We start from the raw sequence: 15,051 nt of genomic DNA, 5'->3' as shown, positions 1-15,051 counted from the left end.
TGAATAGAGCACCGGCCCTGGAGTCAGGAGGACCTGAGTTCAAATCTGGCCTCAGACACTTAACACCAAAAAAAAAAAATTGCCGTGTGACCTTGGGCAAGTCACTTAATCCCAATTGTCCTACCTCCCCCCTCCAAAAAAATAAATAAATAAAAGCTTTAAGAGCATAAAACTGCATTAAGACTTTTGGGACACTCTGGATATGGAAATATTTGTATTTGTTGATATTTGTCAAGTTCAGAACATCAATAAATAATTTTTAAATAACAGAATATGCACTCCATGAGGCCAGGGACTCTTTTGTTTACTATTTGTTTTTGTGTCCCCAGAACCTAGTATGGTGCCTGGCATAAGGTAAGTGGTTAATAAGTACTGGTTGATTAATTGATCGGCTACTTTTCCAAGTACTGAAACCCTGCTTGGGTTGGTCTCTGCTCCTCAGTCTCATGATTTCTTTCTAGAACCTTTCTATGCACTTTTCTTTCTGTAGGCCTTTTTTTGTCTGCTTGCACAAACCCCTTTAGCAGCTATACCTAACCAAAGACATCACACACAGTAGGTCAGAAATGACCCAATAACTACATGTCAGTTGGAGCTCTCTCACTTCCCAGCCTTCCCAATATGCTCATAACTCTCTGTCACCTTCCTCACCCTCTTCTTGCTGTTATTCTTCTCATGTCACCTGAACCTCCCATATTTGTGACAGAGGCTGCCTGACCAACAATTCTCACTCAGCACCCACATTTGCATATGTAAAGTCTCATTTATATTATGATATATGTAACTTTAGCCACACAGGGTTTACTCACAAACCAGCAGATTGCTTCTGTGCCCTTTTCTCTCCCCCAGGTAAAGCTTCACTTTCTAGGCAAAAGTGGATCAGCTGTGTTTATATGATACCAACACACTAAAAACAATAAACAATGGGCCAATTCCACTCCTCATGGAAAAGTACTAAAAATAAAATGGCACCCCCACCTCCCCATCTACATATGTAGGAGGTGAATTTACACAGAGGCAGCTCAATGGCACCAGAGTACACAGTCAGAGCTGGAGTCAGGAAGACTGAGTTCAAATCCAGTCTCAGATACTCACTAGTGGTGTGACCCTAGGCAAGTCACTTCACCTCTGTCTTCCTCAGTTTCTTCAACTGTACAATGAAGATAAGAACATCCAACTCCCAGGGTTGTTGTGAAGATCAAATGAAATAATATTCATAAAACACTCAGCATAGTGCCCGGCATATAATGATATATAAATGTCAGTGGTGATGATGATGATGATGATGATGATGATGATGATGATGATGATGATGATGATGCTCTGCCATAGGGAGGCAATGTAGAGAAGTAGATGGGGCAGTGGACTTGGAGTCAGGAGGACCTGGGTTCGAATTCTGCCTCTCAGGTACTTGTGTGACCCTGGGCAATTCTCTCTAATCTCTCTATGTCTCAGTTTCCCTATATGCAGAATGGAAGGAGGTAGACTAGATGACTTTTAAGATTCCTTCTAGGCCTAAATGTATGACTCCCAAGTTTCTAGGCTATGCTTGTTTTGTTTGGGGTTGTGGCCTGAAGCAGGAAAGGTTAACCAAATTCCTAGACCCAAAATGTTAGAATGAAAGACTGTTTGTTTATGCCTCCTTCCAGCTCCAAATTCCTCATTTTACAGAAGTAGAAAATTAGGCCCAGAGGGCGAAATGACTTGCCCAAAGTGAAACAGTAAGTTCCGAGTGGATCTGGGAGTAAAAGCCTGATCTTTGCACCCCCCAGGTCAGTGAGCTCTCTCCAGGCCACAGAGATGTAACCTAGCTTGGGGAGGTGATCCAGTTAGTACACCTTTCTCTGAATGCTGCAGGCCTCTCCCTCCTCAGGCCTCCTCCTCCCCCACCATCATTTGTTCCTCTCCAATTTTCAGCTCTCCAAAAAGCCTTTGTTTGACAGTCACACAGCTGGGAGTGAGCCTGTGTGGCAGCTGCTGAGCAATTAGGCCTGGCCACCTTGGAGAATTTGTGAAGGGGCAGAGAGAGGTTAGCTGGCCACCCTGTTCTGGGAGGAGGTGGTAGAGCTGGGAAGGTGGCTGGAGGAGGGGAAGAAGGGGGCTGGGGCCCCCTCCTGGGGAGTCAGAGGGCCAGAGAATATAGAGAGTGGGAGAAGTAATTATTCTCCAAGGGGCCACCATGAATGATTTCGCCAGGAGTTTAGGCTTCTCTTCACAGCATCATAGGATCATAGGATACTAGGCCTAGAGTTATAAATCCTGCCTCCCCCACTTTACAGATGAGGCAACTGAGACCCAAGGAAGATAGGTTAGTTAGTATCATAGATTTAGAGTTTGGGGGGACCTCAGAGGCCATCAAGCCCAACCACCTCATTTTACAGATGGGGAAACTGAGGCCAGAGACATTAAGTGGTTTGCCCAAAGATCATACAGTTAGTAAGTGCCTGGGGCAGAATTTGAATGAAGATCTTCCTAATTCCAGCTTCAGCAATCAGTCCACTACATCATATAACCTCTCCATTAAATCTGATTCAATTCAATTCAATAATAGTTTTAGTGCCAACTACTATGCTAGGCTCTTTGGTCAGAAAGGTAAAATTACAAAGTTTCTGCCCCATTCTAACGGCTACGAACAACTTGTGTACCCAGAGAAGAAGATTTTAAATGTATAGCCAGTAACTATAAGAAATGATAATAGTAATAATAAGGTAAAGTACTAAGTAATATGAAGGTGGGGAAGTACTGATTGGTAGAGGTCATTATTAAGGAAAGTTCTTTGGTAGGAAATGGCATTTGGACTGAGCCCTAAATTGAACCAGGGGTTCTAAGAGGTGGCAGGGAGAAGAGAGAGTAGACCAGGTCCTGGCAATCAAACATCAGGTCTGGGGGATGGCAAGTAGGGCACTTTGGGGGCAACACCAAGGTGAAGAGCTTCAAATGCCAAAACAAAAGCCAAATCAGTCATGTTTGCTGAGTGACCTGGAAAGCTCTGTGGTTGGGAGCTAGGTAAGTAGAGATACATTATCAGTTCTCCCTGGACCACTCAATTCCATTGGCCATTACCATTCCCCAGGCATAAATAGCTTTTTCAGGGGTGGAGCCAAGATGGAAGCATAGAAGCAGGAAAACTCCCTTCGCTCCACTCAGAACCACCTCAAATATCTATAAAATATGACTCTAAACAAATTTTAGAGCTACAGAACCCACAACGTGACAGAGAGAAACAAATCTTCCACTGAAGGCAGCCCAGCAAGTGGACAGAAAGGGTCCATCGCAGCAGCGAGCTGGGAGCAGAACCCAGCCCCCAGGGAGCCGGAGATTTTAGCCCCAGGGCACTCTGACCAACAACAGCTGAAGGGACTTTGGAGAGTGGATCACCAGCAGCTGTGGTGGTTTCCAGAATTATCAACCCATAAATGCCAAAGACAAAGTGAGAGGTCAGTGCAGACTTTGGGAACAGGGGATCTGGGAGCATGGTCCAGCCTCTGCCCCCTGGGGTGAGAAGCAGCTGAGGTGTGGCAGCTGCCATGGTATGGCTACTTCAGAGTTCCTGGACTACAGATTATAGGGGGACCAAGAGACCAGAGGGTAATCGCTCTTGCTTTAACCTGCTTGGATCTGGATCGCTGTCTAGGGTGGAGGTCCTGGGGTGCATGACCAGGTGCCAGAGCCTGTGGAGGCTTCAGAGAGGGCAGCCAACTAATAGCTCCAGCAGCTGTGAAAACCTCAGGGATTTGGGACAAAGCTCTCCTCTCTGGAAGTGGAGTTCTACTGTGGCAAAAAGCTCAAAAGCCAAGTAATTAAGTGGCAATATGAGCAAGCAAAAGAAGCAAAGCAAGCACAGTAGTCAAACTTTAGATTCCTTTTTTGGGGACAAAAAGCATCAAAGCATGGAATGGGAGGAAGACAATGAAGTCAGAACTCCTGCACCTAAAGCTTCCAAGAAAAATATGAATTGGTTACAAGTCATAGAGGAGCTCAAGAAGGATTTTGAAAACCAAATAAGAGAAGTGGAGGAAAAACTGGGAAGAGAAATGAGAATGATGCAAGAAAATCATGAAAAGAGAGTCAACAACCTGACTAAAAAAAAATAACATCTTAAAAAATAGAGTAACTCAAATTGAAAAAGAGACTCAAAAAGCCAATGAGGAGAAGAATGCCTTAAAAAGCCGAATTTGCCAGATGGAAAAAGAATCTCAAAAGCTCACTGAAGAGAATAATTCCTTCAAAATTAGATAAGAGCAAATGGAAGCTAGTGACTTTATGAGAAATCAAGATACTATTAAACAGATCCAAGCAAATGAAAAAATAAATAGCTTTTTCCTCAGAAGCTTAGAATTCTAATGTCCCTGATGTCTAGGTAAAGAATCTCTTATAAATAAATGCTGTTAACTCCTATTCCTAAAGCACTTTAAGATTCACAAATATCAGGGGGGGGGGGTGGAGTCAAGATGACGGAGTAGAAGCAGGACCTCCCCGCTGCTCCAGCTTCCACCTTCCCCAATTCATGTAAAAGGGGACTCTAAACAAACTTTGGAGCTGCAGAACCCACAAAATGACACAGAGAAGCTAACCTCCCGCTGAGGACAGCCCAGCAGGCCAGAAGGAATAGGCCAACACAGTGCTCTGGGAGCCAAGCCCAGCCCCACGCCCAGGCTTTAGCCCCAGGGCAGGTGTGACCAGCCATCAGCTGGAGGGACTCCAGATCAGCAGCAGCTGGGGCCATTTCCAGATTTATCAACACATAGATGCAAAGGACAAAGTGAGAGGTCAGTGCAGTCTGGATTTTGGGACGCAGTAAGTGGGAGTGCATGGCTTTTACCCCCTGGGTGAGAAACCACTGAGACGCCAGCACAGCCTGCCAGTGCCACCTGTGGCTTCAGCTCCTGGCCTGCAGAGTGTAGGGGGATCAAGCACCAGTCTGAGGAGTAATCACTCTTGCTTTAACCTGCTTGGATCTGGATTGCAATCTAGGGTGGAGGTCCTGGGGTGTGTGTCCAGCATGCCAGAGCGTGTGGAGACCTCAGAGAGGGCACCCATCTAGTACCTCGGGCAGCTGAGAAAACCCCAGCGTTTGGGACAAAAGCTCCCCTGTCTGGTGGCAGAGTCCTGCTGTGGCAAAAAGCCCAGGGGTCAAGTGACTGAGGGGTGACATGACCAGGCAAAGGAAACAAAGCAGACAGAAGATTCCAACATAAGTCTCCTATTTTGGGGACAAAAAAGGAGCAAAGCATGGAACAGGAGGAAGACAGTGAAGTCAGAACTCCTCACCAAAAGCTTCAAAGGAAAATATGAGCTGGTTACAGGCCATAGAGGACCTTAAGAAGCAAATAAGAGAAATGGAGGAAAAATTGGGAAGAGAAATGAGAACAATGCAAGAAAATTATGAAATGAGAGTCAACAGCCTGACTGAGGAAAATAATACCTTAAAAATAGAGTAACTCAAATGGCAAAAGAGGCTCAAAAAGGCAATGAGGAGAAGAATGCCTTAAAAAGCCAAATTTGCCAGATGGAAAAAGAATCTCAAAAGCTCACTGAGGAGAATCCTTGCTTCAGAATTAGACTGGAGCAAATGGAAGTTAATGACTTTATGAGAAATCAAGATGCTATTAAACAGATCCAAACAAATGAAAGAATAGAAGGCAATGTGAAATATCTCATGGGAAAAACATTTCCCCTACATGTGGAATAGAGGACTTTCAAGCATTCTTGCTGAAAAAACCAGAGTTGAATAGAAAATTTTACATTCAGATACAAGAAGCATGAGAAGGTAAACAGGGAAAAGAAATCATAAGGAACTTATCAAAGTTGAACTATTAACATTCCTACATGGAAAAACAATAATTATAATTGATGAAACTTTTCTCAGTAGTTGAAGGGATTAGAAATATATATATATATGTCTATATATGAGGGTATATGGGCATATGAATACATATGTGAATGTGTGTATATATGTGTACAGGTATACATAGATAGAGGGCACAGGACCAATTTAACAGGAAGGGATGATACTTAAAAGGTGAAATTAAGAGGTGAGAGGAATATAATGAGAGGAGATGGGGAGAGACAGAATGGGGTAAACTATCTCATATAGAAGAGGCAAGGGAAAATTGTTACAATGGAGGGGAAGAATAGGAAGGCAAAAGGGAATGGGTCAACCTTATTCCCATTGAATTTGGCTTGAGGAGGGAATGAAATACACACTAAATAGGGTGTCTCACCCTACAGGAGAGTAGGGGGGAAGAGGATGAGAGGGGCAATGATGGAAGGGAGGGCAGGCTGGGGGGGAGGGAAGTTGGAAGCATCCACCTTTGAAAAGGGATGAGATCAAAGTAGAGACTAGAACAAGTGGGAGGTGGGATAGGAGGGAGGGAAATATAGTCAGTCTTTTACAATATATCTACTATGTTATTATTTTGAATTAGCCACACATGTACATCCTATACTGAACTGCTTATCTTCCCAGTAAGGGTGGGTGGCAAGGGAGAAAGGGAATGAATCTGGAATTCAAAGTTTTAAAATCAAATATTCAAATATATACATATACTATTATTAATACTATTTTACATGTAATTGGGAAATAAGATATACATGCACTGGAGCATGGAGATCCACTGGAAAAGTCGAAAGGGGTATGGGAGAAAATATGGGAGAGAGCAGATTGGAGGAGGGGATATCATGTGGGACTGCTATTTTGGGGCAGTGGGTAGGGGAAAATTGGGGAGAAAATTTGTAACTCAAAATCTGGTGGAAACGAATGATGTAAATCAGAAGTTAATAAAGCATTTGAAAAAAAAGATTCACAAATATCTTTCCTCACTACAACCCTGTGAAGTATCACATGTATCATCCCCATTTTACAAAGGAGGAAACTGAGGCACAGTGAGTGGAAGAGAGTTACCTAGTCACACTAATGGGAAGCAGCAGAACTGGACCTCACCTTGCAACATGCTGCCTCTTACAGCTAATTCCTGGCTGCTGCTAGACTTGGTCTAGAGTAAAATCTCATTCAAATGGCATTGAAAAATGATCTCTGTAGCTTTAAGAAGTAAAAAAGAAATAACAAAAATGAGAGAATAGTTTCCTATGTATTAAGTAGTCTAGGCTTGGAGCATCTAGGTGACGTAGTGAATAGAGCACCGGCCCAGGAATCAAGATGACCTGAGTTCAAATCCGGCCTCAGTCACTTACACACACACACACACACACACACACACACACACACATAGCCATGTGACCTGGGACAAGTCATTTAACCCTAATTGCCCACCAAAAAATGTTTTTTAAGTTGTCTAGGCTCAGTTTCTTTGGGATAAATTAATGCTGATTCTCCATAGGCAAAGGGGAGTCCAATTTCAGCTACAGAGTTAGGGCCCCAGATCCCTAATGTTTAGGGGGAAAAAATTTCATGGGATTTTACAGTTGGCAGGAGTTAGCTCCCTCCTTCCCTACCCCCCTCAACTTGTACATATGAGGAAACTGAGGCCCAGAGAAAGGTAACAGAGGGAATGAGTAGAAGATTCAGGATTTAAACCCAGATCCTTTGACTCCTTTTCCTTTTAAAATCATAACAATATAAAAAAGTTTTCTCTTACAAGTCAGGTACTCTGAATGTGGAGTCAGAAGACCATGGTTTAAGTCCCAGGCCTGCTACTTGCTACCTGTGTGACCTTGAATAAGTCACCTCTCCAGGCCTCAATATTCTCACCTCCAAAATAAGAGTTGTCTTTGAGGTTCCCTCCAACTCTTTATCTGGGATGCCATGTATAACACTGAACAGCTTACAACTTTCCTAGGCCTGAGAGTTCACATCTGTAAAATGAGGAAGCTTCTATGATCCTTTTGTACTCTAAAGCCGTGATCCTATTGAAACCCCTGGGTCACATCTATGGGTTCCTATGGACTGTGATTCATCCTTAGTGTAAGGGCTGACCTCAGGAATGTGAGGGTCTTTCTCTGATTCTGCCCTACCTTAGTGTAAAAGCAAAACTTAGTAATGGTTCATGGATAGGTTCTCCCACAAATGGGACCTTGGGACCTTTCCATCTAACCTGTGGCTGAGTCCTTCCATGTGTGTTCTCTTCCCCATTAAAACATGTACTCCTTGAGAGTAGAGACTGCCTGACTTTTCTGGTTTTAGCCAAAGAGCTTACTTATCACAATGCTTTGCACATAGTAAACACTAACAAATATTTCATTCATCATTTATCCCCTACCACAAAGATACCTAACATACAATATGGTTACTGGGTATAGGACAAAATTTATTTGACCCTACAGAGAATGAACTTTGTTTGGTGGCATGACCTGGAGTCAGGAAGACTCATCTTCCTGAATTCAAATCTGGCCTCCAACACTCCCTAGCTGTGTGACTTTAGGCAAGTCACTTCACCCTGTTTGCCTCAGTTTCCTCATCTGTAAAATGAGTTGAAGAAGGAAATGGCAAACCTAAAGCTATTCCAGTAGCTTTGCCAAGAAAATTAGGTCATGAAAAGTCAGACATAACTGAAAAAACTGAACAACAACACTACCATAGAAAATGTACAAAATACTAAGGCCTCCAAATACAGAAACATAAAATAATTAAATTCCCCATCACCTCTACTCTGCACTGTCCTACCCCTCCAAAGGAAAATAAACTTGGTGTTACCAGCGGGGCATTCTGATGCATCTGCCATTATGGTGAGTCCCTCTTTCTCACAAGAGTTGGTCTCTACCAGACTTATAATGCCACAGTATCACCATCCCATGGCTCAGATTCCCTGAAAGCTTAGAACTTACTGAGCAGTCAGACCCCTTCATGTTGAATCTCTGCTTCCCACATTAACTTGGCTCTGTGCTCTGAGGAACAGGATACATCAGGAAATCTTGTCTCTAGAGGTGAGTTCTTAACTTAGGGCCCATGGACCCCTAAAGGGGCCAGGGATAGATTTCAGTCTGTGAACTTTGATAGGAAAAAAAATCACATCTTAACTTTGGTTTCTTATGTGGACTTTTTGTGCATTAAAAAATATTAAAAAAAAATATGGGCAGCTAGTGGCTCAGTGAATAGAGCACTTACCCTGGAATCAGCAGGACCTGAGTTCAAATGTGGCCTCTGACACAACACAAAAACTAGCCATGCGACCTTGGGCAAGTCACTTAACCCCAACTGCCCTTCAAAAAAATATATTATTCAGAGAAGGGGTCCATAGGATTCACCAGACTGTCTGCCCAAAGGGCTCAGAACACAAAGCAGATGAAGAAGCCCTACTTTGGATGGTCCAGTTCCCAAACTCTCAAACTCAAGAGTTCTTGAACTCAGCATAACCCACCAGGCAACTCTTAGTGCTGGTACTACCCAGGAATTCTCCCTTTTCTGCTTGAAGGTAAGATTGCGATTAAAAAATAATTTAAAGGGGTGGCTAGGTGGCGCAATGAATAGAGCACCAGCCCTGGAGTCAGGAGTACCTGAGTTCAAATCTGGCCTCAGACACTTAACACAAAAACTAGCCGTGTGACCTTGGGCAAGTCACTTAACCCCAATTGCCCTCCAAAAAGCAAAAAAAAAAAAAGATTGTAATAACACCTTTCCTGTGGAATTCAAAATCCCCTTCTTCTATACAGGAGGTTGGAATTCAACACCAAAGTCCTTGAACTCCTCTCTTACTCCACATGCAACTACAAATCTCCTACTGCCATGTGCTTCTACTGTAAGCCACCTTTACCACTCTTGGTGGGGAAGAGGAAGAGCAATCCCCTCCTGCCCCTTGCTGCACTATGAAGGAATGTGAAATAGAGATAGTTAAGAGAGAGTCTTCAAGAGCTGAGAGCTCTAGAGAATGGGGCCAGTCGTGGGTAGAGATGGATGAACTTCAGTTGACCACTTAGTGTCCCCTTCAAACAATGGCCAACATCCTGTAATCTTATGAGGCTAGATGGGGAACTCCTTAGGGTCTCAGTAGTTCACTATGAGTCTGTTGTCTATGACTATATCTATATTTTTTAAATGTATTTCCCTCTCTCTACAACAACAAGCATTTACATCACCACACAACCTTCATTTATATAACCTATTGCCTTAGGAGAATGTAAGCTCCTTGGGCAGGAAGTGTTTCATTCTAGTTTTTGAACTTGTAGTCACCCATCTAGCACAGTGCCTGGCACATAGGAAACATTTAATCAATCAACATGCACTTATTAAGTCCCTACTATGTGCCACACACTGTACTAGGCAGTCAATATACAAAGACAAATATTCTATACCCTCGTGGTGTACTATAGACCTATATAGGAAAGGGACTTCAGAGGCCCCATCTTGATGAGGAAACTGAGACCCAGAGAGGTCAAGTGATTTAGGATCCTAGATGTAGAGCTGGAAGGCCACCTATTCTAAGCCTATCATTTTATAGAGGAGGAAACTGAGGCCCAGAGAGGTGAATGGACTTAAAAAACAAGGAAGCAAGCATTTATTGAGTACTTACTATGTGTCAGATGCCGTGTTAAACACTTTACAAATACCTCATTTGATCCTCATAATAGTCCTGGAAGACAGGTGCTATTATGATTCCCATTTTGCAATTGAGTCATCGGAGGCAGAGATTAAATGAGTCACCCAGGATCACACAGTTAGTGTGTGCAGCCAAATTTGAATTCAAGTATTTCTGACTCTGGACCTAGTGTTCTCCACTGCACCATTGGCTGCCTCTAATATATGATCATACAATCATAGATCTCAAGTTTAAGGGCCCTCAGCAGTCATCTGATCTAACCCCCTTACTTCACAGGTGAGAAAACAGAGGCCTAGACAGGTTAAAGGACTTGTGTGATGTCAAAGCTGATTTGGCTGACTCCAAATCCAGCACTCTTTCTGTTGTACCAGCCTGTTTCTCATAGCCTACTTACACTCTCCTGGGGGCAGGGCTGGAGGGGTAATAGATTGCATGATCTGGCTGGATTGCCATGCAAAGTAAATACCCCTTTTATTTGGCCTAAATGAAACCTTTATGAGCTCCCCAGAGTGTTGTCAGAATTCAGACATTCAGGGTGAACAAGTCCACAGATCTCTGGTGCACATGGCTAGTGTTGAAAACATAAGATTTGTCACAGGGAGCAAGAGTATTGAAAACAACATGCAAATTCCCAGATGCAATCTAACCTGCTTTTCCACACAATTCTGGGCCCAGTTCATTGACTAATTTCAAGAGTTTAATCCTTTGGGGCAAGGGGGATATAGTTTGACTTTTTAAAAACCAGATTTTAACAACTCATGTTTGCTTAATGCAACAAAGTTGACAGAGGGTTTTCCTCACAGCCACCCCATGAGGTACATTGAATATGGATTGATATATCCATTTTACAGATGAGAAAAGAGAGGCATTTTGGTATGGTGAATAGAAAGCTGGCCGTGTCTGATACATATTAGCTGTGTGACCCTAGACAAGTCTCTTAACCTGTCAACTCTCTAGAGAACTCTCTAAGCCTAAGTTGCAGAGAAGGTGCTACCCTATGTTGGTAGAAGAAGCTTCCTAACTCTTTGTTGCTGTTCACTCGTTTTTCACTCTTGTCCGATTCTTCATGCCCCATTTGCAGTTTTCTTGGTAGAGATCTTGGAGTGGTTTGCCATTTCCTTCTCCATCTCAACTGACAAATGAGGAAACTGAGGCAAACAGGGTGACGTGACTTGCCCAGGGTCACACAGCTAGTAAGTATCTGAGGCCAGATTTGAACAGGAAGATGAGTCTCCCTGTCTCCAGGTCCAGCGCTCTATATACTGCACCACCTAGCTGCCCCCTTCCTAACTCAGGAGTTCCTTGTACCAATGAAATTACAAGTCCAATCCTTATCCCTGTCCCTATCATACACATAAGGAAACCCAAACCCAGAGAGGTTATGAGATTTCACTAAAGGCACACATCTGCTAAGTGTGGGAGTCAGAATTTGAACCCATGTCTCCTGGCTCCAAATCCAGTTCTCTGTGCCCTGCTTTCTGCCCCATCCCCAGGCCTGTGCTTCTCTAATAGTAATAGTGGGTTACATTCATATTGATTGTAGCTAGTGGTCATGGACTGGATCTCCCTCCATGGAGCAGAATCAGTGGGGACTGTAAGGTCGAGTTGTTCCTAATCGGCTCCAGCTGGTGAAGGGAAAAGTGAGCCAAACACTAGGACTTCCTGTTTCCCTGCTGTTGGTGGAGCCTGTAGGAAATTGGACCAGACATATCCCTCGACCTCATGGAGCTCAACAAAGCACAGTAGAGAAGTTAAGCGATGTATTTTGGTCCAAATTATCCATATAATTAAATCACTAATGAATTAGACATGCTTCTGTCATAAATATTCTATGAAAATTATTTTACAGAATTTTTAAGGTAGGGTTTCCTAAGTAGTTCTGTAAAGCAAGCTCATCAGATTTCAATTTGAAAAGGACCTTAAAGATCACTCAATCCATCCCCCCCCCCATTTTACAGATGAGGAAACTGAAGTCCAGAAAGTTTATGTGATTTGCACAAAGTCACACATATTAAATAGCAGCGCTGGCATATGAACCAAAGAGCTTTTGACGAGAAATGCAATGCCAATTCCATCTTGTCATGTAAGGGAAGTGAAGGCGCAGCCCCACCAACCACCCCACGGCTCAGGCTATGCATTATTAGAGGCCACAACTGCCTGCCCAAATTCCATTTTGTTTCTGTCCGTCACCCACAGACATAAAGTTAAGGGCTGCCTCTATTGAGGACAGAAGAGAAATTGCCCCGGCTCTGTGCCACAGGCTGTCCTGACTCCCAGCGTCCTCTGCAACTCTCAGCCACCACTGCCAGAGACCCTCGAATCCCTGCACCAGGTCACATGAAAACAATCACTTTTGCTCTAATGCCACGTGTGTGTTCCTCGCTAGGCAAAACTATGCAATGAGAACCACAGTGCTTGTGGGAAACATGGGCTTAGGGGCAAGACACTCAGAAACGGGTACCAAAAAAAAAAGTAGGAACCTAATTAAAAACAGTGGCTCGGTTTTATACATGTTACGTGGTTAAGAAATACATAAATACTACAGGCAACAGTGGCCACGGCCACCTCCAGCTGCTGCTCAGACCGGCGCCTCAGGGCAAGGGCAAGCCCCAAAGTGGGGCTCCGACGCCATGGCGGAAGAAGATGGAAGTGGTGCGACTAGCCCGTCTCCGTGCCCGCGGCTCCCGTAGCTTTGCCAGCAGCCATACGGTAAGGGTGGCCCTTTACTTTGACATGGCCCCAAAGATCACTGTACAAGAGAGTGTCCGAAGGGGTGCTGCCTGTGAGTTATTGTGTTCTCCACATTTCTCGAGAGGAAACAAACTCGAAATGCCGGCCTACATCCAGCCCAATAAGTGATATAGAATAAGAACCGACTGTGCGCTGATCAATGGATCCTTCCGCTGGCCTATGGTTTGCTAATTCCTACCTGTTTCCTGCTCCATTAATCCCGGTGGTTCGGAGTCATTCACCGTCTGCTGAGGCAAAACACCCCTTTCCCCTGCTACGTCTTTCTGTATTCTCATCCCTAACCAGCTCAGCCCTCCATCTTACTGTGGCCCAATCAATCAGCCGACAAACACTTGAAATCCACCTGCTATGTACCAGACGCTGTGCCAGGTGCTGGGGATACAAAGAATGAAACAATTCTTCTATTAAGGGCCTTACAATTCATTCTATTGAAGGGGGATAGCATGTGCATATCATATCAAATACTCCTATGAGTTTCCCTTAGTAATACTGATCAAAACACATCCTTGCCTAACCAGCTTGTGTAGCTCTTGTCCAAGGTCTCCCGTAAGTTCACCGCAGGGGGCCACTCAGCGGTGCTGTAGGCTTTCTTTGTTTTCTCTCAGTGTGGGAGGGTGCTGTAAAGCCCCCAAGCCATCATCCCGTCATCCCTCACTCTTGCCACTTGACCAGCCCATCTTCTCTTCTTGATGACACCTTTTCCACTGTTCTCCAGAGTTCCCCTGTTGCTTCTATAGTGTAGCTAGCATATGTAAATGCTAAATTAAAGCTATGTAAAGCTAGCATATACAAATGCCTCATAAGGCACTTTAAATTAGGTTTGCAAAGTTTCAGCCTGCACAGACCCACCTTTCACCTCTGCACTGCCTTCTACAAGAGGCTCGTGTTTAGTTCTTTGGAAGCAGTAGTGTTCCAGGTCTCAATGCCAAACAGCAATGTGGGTAAAATGTTTGTATTGAAAAGATAGGCCTTTGCTTTCATGGGAAACTTGGGGTCCATAAAATAGCTTTGTAATTTCCCAAAAGCAATCCAGCTCACTGTCCTCCTTCTGTTCAAATCTGGGCCCAGTTCAGCATCTATTTCTACTAACTGTCTTATATATACATGGTCTTGCATAAGTATAACATTCGAAGGCATGCTGAAGTTTTGGCAATAGGCATTCTAAGTGAATGAATGAATGAATGAAGCATGTATTAAGTACCTACTATGTGCAAAGCACTGAGCTAATCCCTGGGGCTTACATAGAGAAAAATCAGACAATCCCTGTTCTCAAGGAGCTCACATTCTTGTTGGGGAGATTACACATACACATAGCAGAGGTTTCAGCTGCAAGTCAGATGGAAAGCCTCCATGGTCCTTAGCATGCAGGGGCAAAGCAGACGGCAAGGCCTCTTCTTTGATGTGATTTCTTTAATGTCTTACTTAATCTTTCCTGTGTTGATAGATAGATCAAACTCCTTCAAGTGATCATTGACCTTTTCCATGAGGCCACGCAATGTCTTGACTTGTGATACAATCAATAAAATGTCATCTTCAAAAGGACCATCTGGAGGGCTATTTCTGTTGTAACATTATCTAATGAATCCTGTATAATCTTGATACATGAATGGCTAATACATTGTGAGATGGTAAAGATCTGGTCCATTGTTGAAAATCATTTAAGGGAGTCTACTTATTCCCTACTAACACCCTCATTAAGGATGTCCTCAATTAGTAGTAGTCCCTTGTAAAGATTTTATACAGATGGAAAAGTAGGCATATGGATCTATAATTATTAATGTTTCCTCAGTCACTTCCTTTTGGGGGG

The sequence above is a fragment of the Petaurus breviceps genome, unplaced genomic scaffold, assembly GCF_028583685.1.
Source record: "Petaurus breviceps papuanus isolate PSGF00001 unplaced genomic scaffold, PetGlider_PUasm1.0 90881, whole genome shotgun sequence".
Taxonomy (NCBI): Eukaryota; Metazoa; Chordata; class Mammalia; order Diprotodontia; family Petauridae; genus Petaurus; species Petaurus breviceps.
Note: the sequence above shows the minus strand (reverse complement) of the source record.